This window comes from Scardinius erythrophthalmus, assembly GCF_964197995.2.
Source record: "Scardinius erythrophthalmus genome assembly, chromosome: 3".
Taxonomy (NCBI): Eukaryota; Metazoa; Chordata; class Actinopteri; order Cypriniformes; family Leuciscidae; genus Scardinius; species Scardinius erythrophthalmus.
The window spans coordinates 8,146,985-8,153,566 of NC_138223.1; the positions used below are offsets into that span (position 1 = coordinate 8,146,985).

The 6,582-nt window shown below is 36.6% G+C and overlaps 1 long non-coding RNA gene across 1 annotated transcript; it reads left to right on the top strand.

Moving 5' to 3' along the window:
- The first annotated feature begins 1,298 nt into the window (after positions 1 to 1,298).
- LOC308687841 lies at positions 1,299 to 2,847 on the top strand. The gene is made up of 4 exons (XR_014029809.1): positions 1,299 to 1,384; positions 1,487 to 1,545; positions 1,632 to 1,730; positions 1,917 to 2,847. It is a non-coding gene; the product is annotated as an uncharacterized lncRNA (long non-coding RNA).
- The last annotated feature ends 3,735 nt before the right edge of the window (positions 2,848 to 6,582 follow it).

Sequence of the window (6,582 nt, forward strand, 5' to 3'; positions counted from 1 at the left end):
GTCAAATGTAATGGTGTCAATATTGCCTCATTAGTTTGAGCCAGAATCAGACCCAGAGAGCGGTGATGAAGAGAGTCAAGCAGAACCTCCGCAAACACGGCTCTTACTAAACGTTTCTGAATGGTAATTTATTTTATTTTATTATTATTCTCTCAAAGAATTTCCATACGCTGTTACTTGAAAATGCTACTGCTGTTTGTTAGCTTTTGAGATACGCTTTCCCCCTGATTAAACATTTAATATAACTGAATACATGACTGAGTAATACCGTTTTTTAAAGATATTGTTTTATTGATAGAATGAACAACCGTTTAACTATTCACAAAGCTTAGTTTACTCAGTTTGTCGTTTTCTTTAGGTGTACATGTGATAACAGCAGCTGAAGTTCGCTGTTGCGATAATTTTTTGAAGTTTGTACACGTTTGTCTTATACACACAAAATAGCATCGAACTAACTAGCTACTATAAACAAACAGCTTTGGCATTGGTTTGCGTTCTTGATCAAATCAAAAAACTACGTCATAAAGTATACATGGAAAATACGTTTACAAAATTTGTACATATTACAAATTCGGGTCCAAAATGTTTGTACGCGTTTGTCATATACTAAAGCCAGCTGGCATTTTTTTACATCCTTGATAAAACTAAAACATTACGTCTTAAATTATACAGGCAAATACATTTAAAATGATTAAACCTTACTTGCAGGTTGTGGCCTCTGGTTTTAAAGCTGTAACTGCTTCATGTTGTAGTAATAGTTTCTTGTTGAATCCGGCATTGAACTCGTGTAGATTCTGGAAGCTGTCTTCCGTAAAATGTGCAGCACAGAGAGCTAAACTACGATTGTAATTGTCAGGAACATAATCAAACTTAAATTTTAACCATTGTTGACGAACTACAGCGTCTGTTGGAAGCCTGAACACAGAAGACCTGACAGCTACAGCTCTCCACTATAACTCCTCCTCTTCGACAGCAGAACATGTTCCGGAGGGAGGGTGGATGTAAATGTATGGGTTAGTTACGTATAAAACCCGGGAAGTATCTCGTTGTAGTCCCATTCGAGACGTTTTTGTAGGCATTAAACTTCCTGATTTTTAAAAGACAATATCTCCGCTTACGTTGAACTTTAAGCGCAGCAACTTTGCAGATACTGTTCATGCACCAACAGCAACATTACACAGTATTTAAAATGAAAAAAGTGAAATAGCAATCAACCACCCCTTTAACTGTTAGCATACAATAACGTTACATGTGCTAACTTTATATAAAATAAGTGACCTTTGCATTATGTCTAATATTTATTACACAGCAAATGAACCAATCAGAAGATGGACCATTTTCCACCGACCACCGTGTTCAGTCTCACCAGATTTAATTTATTCAGGTAAGCATTGCAGTAAAACTCACTAAATCATTAATTCATATCAAATCAAGCATTCTAAACAACTTAAGTTTTTATTTTTGCATTCTTTTGATCTATTATTAGGCCAAGGAGTCCGACCTGACCAGGAAGGTGCCTAATAAGCATAGCCTATCAGCGCACAGGTAGGTTAACTACTGAGGGAAAGAAAAAGATCATCACATGGGGATTTCTTGCATCATGTATCTTACTGTGTATTTGTCTCAAACAGCTGTCCCTTCACTGCAAACAAGTTGAAATTGGCTAGCCTAAATCCCTGATTGCAGTTAAGCCTACGAATCTCAGCATTTTTGGAGAGAATTAAGGAAATGTAAGTATTAAAATTTAATCTGGCATAATTTAGTTTACAGTTCAACTGAAATGTTTGAATGTGCTGACAAAAGGGTGTTACTTACAAATATATATATTCTGAATTATAGTATGATGGAGATTAAAAACAATTTGATGCTTGTGTAATTTTCTCCTCTCTCTCTCTCCCTATTATATTTTTATATAGTGTTGGAACTGCGATCTTCTCTGAAGAAGAACTGAGCACATTTGTGTTGGTGGACACGTTTGCATCCAGGAAACAGGGGACTGATGCATATGTCACACTTTTCTGGAAACACTTCAGGAGTTTCAAAGTCGCGATCTGATTGGTTGAATTCTACAGGATGTTCGGGAGATGTGAGTGTCGTGTTCTTTATCGGTTCGCCTGGAAACAAATGCCGTGACACCAAAACCCCTCGTGGAAGAAGAATGCTATTGTGCTTACAACTGTGACAATGAGCGCTTACCAGGATCAACTAAACACTGGATTTTCAAAAGTACTTGAAGTTCGCGGCTCCATTGTTTAACGTTCTTGAATGAATAATTTATTAGATGCAGCCAGTCTGTTATTGTAGGGACATCAACATCATATATTATCACGCCCCTAAACATGACGCAGAACAAAACGAACTGTGATTGGTTGCGTTACATGTCAGTCAAACGTCCTCTTGGGTGGTCCAGACATTGATACTAATAATGAGAACTGTTTCTTGAGCATCAAATCATCGTATAAGAGTGATTTCTGAAGGATCATGTGACACTGAAAACTTGGAGTAATGATGCTGAAAATTCAGCTTTGATCACATGAATAAAATATTTTTTAAATATATTCAAATAGAAAACAGCTGTTTTACATTGTAATAATATTTCACAATATTTACTGTTTTTACTGTACTTTTGTATCAAATAAAATATTTGGTGAGCATAAGAGATTTCTTTCAAAAACATTAAAATGCTTAATATTTTCTAAACTTGGCCACCAATGTACATCAAGCCAAAAATGTTTTGGAAATAAGTGAAATTATTTTGAAGGTGGGGAAGTGTGTCATGTTACCTAATGAGATTGAGAAAATAACTGTTTTATCCTATGTTGGACATTTCCTTTTTGACTGCTTTAAATTGTATTGTTCTATTCTGGATTGAATTTAATTGTTGATATGTCAGTCATAATAAATAAGATAATCAACCACAGACTTTATTTTGTCAAATGCTTATTTTGTTTAGGATTTAGGATTTTAGATACCTTTCTTAACACAGTGTGTGTAGCCAAGGATAGCACATAATGTGGTAATGTTACACATGTTTACACATCTTTTACACATATTTTACACATGTTTACACATCTTTTATGTTAACCTTTCTGACACATTTAGTGTGTTAAACTCATTAACACAGTGAATGAGTTGAAATTAACACAAATCTAGTAGTCCTGGAGCTCACCCACGGATGTGTTAAAATTTAACACAGGTTGTGTCATTTTTGACACATTCTTTCTAAGAGTGTAAGAGGAGGTGAAAAAGGACGAAGATGAGGACGAGGAAGAGCAAGTTGGAGAATGTTGTCAAGGCTGGATCTGCTTTAGGGTTTTTCCTTTGCCTGCAGAGATGACATTGTCTGAGATGTGGAGAAACTCCTCCGGCCAGACCAACATGAAGACATGAAGCTGAATACAATCTCTCTCACTGACCTTGATTTTGCAGTTGCACAACTCTTCTGAGTGTACTTTACTGTAACATGCTTTTCATTAAGAGTTTTTTTACTGTAACCTTTTTGTCTTTTGCAGTTGGGTCACTATATTTTCACAGTATGCAAGTGCTGAATATACAGACATTCGATAGGCCTACTATTCAATATTCAGTACAATACTATTACTAGCAGTGGATACAGTATACAATTTATTCACCTTACTACTGTAAGTTGTCATTACTATACTTTATGTAATTGCTTTTTTTTTTTTTTTACTTTGTTACAGTATACTTTTTTTCCTGTAACTTCATGCTGGATTCTGTGTTCTCCATTTTTTGATGTAGTGTCTAACGAATGATCTGTAGTGTTTATAATATTGACTTGCTGTGTGTATGACCTGAAAGCATTGTTTGAGTTTGAGAACAGATAAAATGGTTTTGAGGCAATTGTTTGATTTTGCCAGAAGAGTCAGAGGTTCTGTGAATGTGGTTTGAAAATTTGGTTTTGTGTTTAAAGGTCCCGTTCTTCGTGATCCCATGTTTCAAATTTTAGTTAGTGCGTAATGTTGTTGTTAGAGTATAAATAATATCTGTAAAATTATAAAGCTCAAAGTTCAATGCCAAGCGAGATATTTTATTTAACAGAAGTCGCCTACATCGAACGGCCGGTTTGGACTACATCCCTCTACTTCCTTCTTTAATGACGTCACTAGAACAGTTTTTTGACTAACCTCCACCCACAGGAATACACAAAAAAGGGGGCGTGGTCTTGTTGCGCTCCCACGGAGAAGAGGAAGAGTTGCGTTTGTAGAGTGCGTTTGTCGCCATGTCGTCGAGACGCTGTTATTTTCATCCCGGAGTCCAATCACCTTTGTTTGGCCTTCCCTGAGCGCATGCATCTCCACGTTATGGTAAGAGGCGTGACCTTTCCGGGCAACCTGCGCTAAGCTGCTGTCGAATCACAACACAGGAACCGCTGGCACAATCAGAACTCGCTATGTATTTTTGAAGGAGGGACTTCATAGAACAAGGAAGTCATCAGCCCGTTCTTAGGACAGTGAAAACAGCGGTATACAGATAAGTAAATTGTGTGAAAAATACTGTTTTTTTTACACGCGAAACATGAACACATGTTATATTGCACACTGTAAACACAATCAAAGCTTCAAAAACACATGTAAAACGGGACCTTTAAGGTTTTGAGAAAGTGAGTTATGGTTTCAAGAAATGGGTTTTAGCAATTCAGAAAAACTGTAATGTATACACATGGATAAATGTGTGTTATTTGAGTTCTCAGTGTCACACCTGAGGTAATTATATTGTGTACTTGTGTTTTCTAAATGAGAACACAGTTAAACCTCTGCAAAATGAGGGCATTTTTGTGTAGAGTTTTGCAGAAAACAGAGAGAAAGTTGGAATGTGTGTGAAAACAGGTGAAATGTGTTAAACGTTTTGAGAAACGTGTCTTTGTTTCTAGAACTGAATGAAATTGGGTCAACTGAACAGTTATAGTGTGTTAGCAATCGAGAAAAATCTGTATATTGTATATTGTGTACTACAATTATACTACTCTAAACTCTAAATGAAAAGCACGTTACATTACACTCAAATACTGCAAGTTGTGCAACTGCTAAATCAAGGTCAATGAGAGATTGATTCTGTTTCAGCATCATGTCTTCCTGCTGGCTCTGGCCTGAGGACTTTGTCCACATCACAGGCAATGTTGTCTCTCACCAGACGAAGTGAAAATCCCTCTAGTCCCACACACATCAAGCCTCTTTCTCATCCTCATCTTTCACATACTCTTCCTCTCCCTCAGATTGTTTCCATCTATTGTACGTATCATCATTCAGTGTCACCTGTGCACTCTGAACTGGCTCATATTTCATACAGTTGGTTTGATCAAATTTGAATCATTGTGTGTAAACGTTGAAAACTGTGTTATAGTTGTGTTTAACTTTTGCCTCTTGTGTTTAGTGTATTGAAACATAATGCATCACAGTGCAAAATGTGTTTTAGTGAGTGAGAATGTGTTTAGAGTTATGCAAAAAGAGTGCACGAGATTTGCAAACAGTGGGCGTGTTTGCATTACCCTTCAAATTGCGGGGAAATTGAAAATTGAAAATGGAAACACGTCAATTTCGCAAAAAACTCCCATTTATCGCCAAAAAGTTTTTATGCTCGCATGAGGTGGTTTTTCAGGCAATTCGAAAAAGAAATATTTCGCAAAAACTGCAATGGAAACAGTTTTTGTGCATTTGCAGGTCACCTGACGTAGATGACGCGGGTGTGTTTGGACAGAATACGAGACAGAGTTCTTTATTAAATTCATAAAAGACAGAAGAATTACAGGAATACTGGATTCTAAACCTCAAAGAAATGCCACAATCAAGACCTCGAAGCAGAAATGAGTGAGAAACACCCAGAAACACCTCATATATGCCGCTCCAAGTATAGGCTAAGGGTTACCCCAAAGCAACAAATAAAATAAAATTCCTTATCAAAATTTATAAGGAAAGACAAGTATTTTGTTTAGGCTTGGCTTGTAGGGAATTCCAAACCTGCGTATATTCTAACACACATAACTATAGAACCCATTCTAAATGCGCATGTGACTGCCATCAGCGTTTCTCACAGGTTCGCGTTTAAAGTCTGTGTAGAGAGAATGGTGTCGTCTTAGCGGTCCCTAATTTAATAACAAATGATCATTGCGACGGAACCAAATCAATTAAAACTAACTTTAGATGGAAATAACTTAACTCTGCTGTAAAGCCGAAACAATCTCTGTTACCTTAAATTATACGCTTATCTCTGTAAAGCTGCTTTGAGACAATCTACATTGTTAAAAGCGCTATATAAATGAAGATGACTTGACTTGACTTAATGATTGGATAACACACATACGTCTCCTTTGATTAATAATAATGGGCAGTGCAGTGGCTGAGATACATAAACCTACCAACGTCCATTGCTATGATTTTTGGAATGACTTATCGCGAGAGGAAAAATGAAGTTTTAGTCGCATAACATCGGTTAATGGAAACACCGTCATTTTGCAATAGTTTTTTGTCAACATTTAGAAAAAATCGCAAGTGTTTTGTGCAAATCTGTAATGGAAACGCACCTAGTGTCTAAGGTTTTGTAGAAATTGGTTTAGGCTATTGAGAA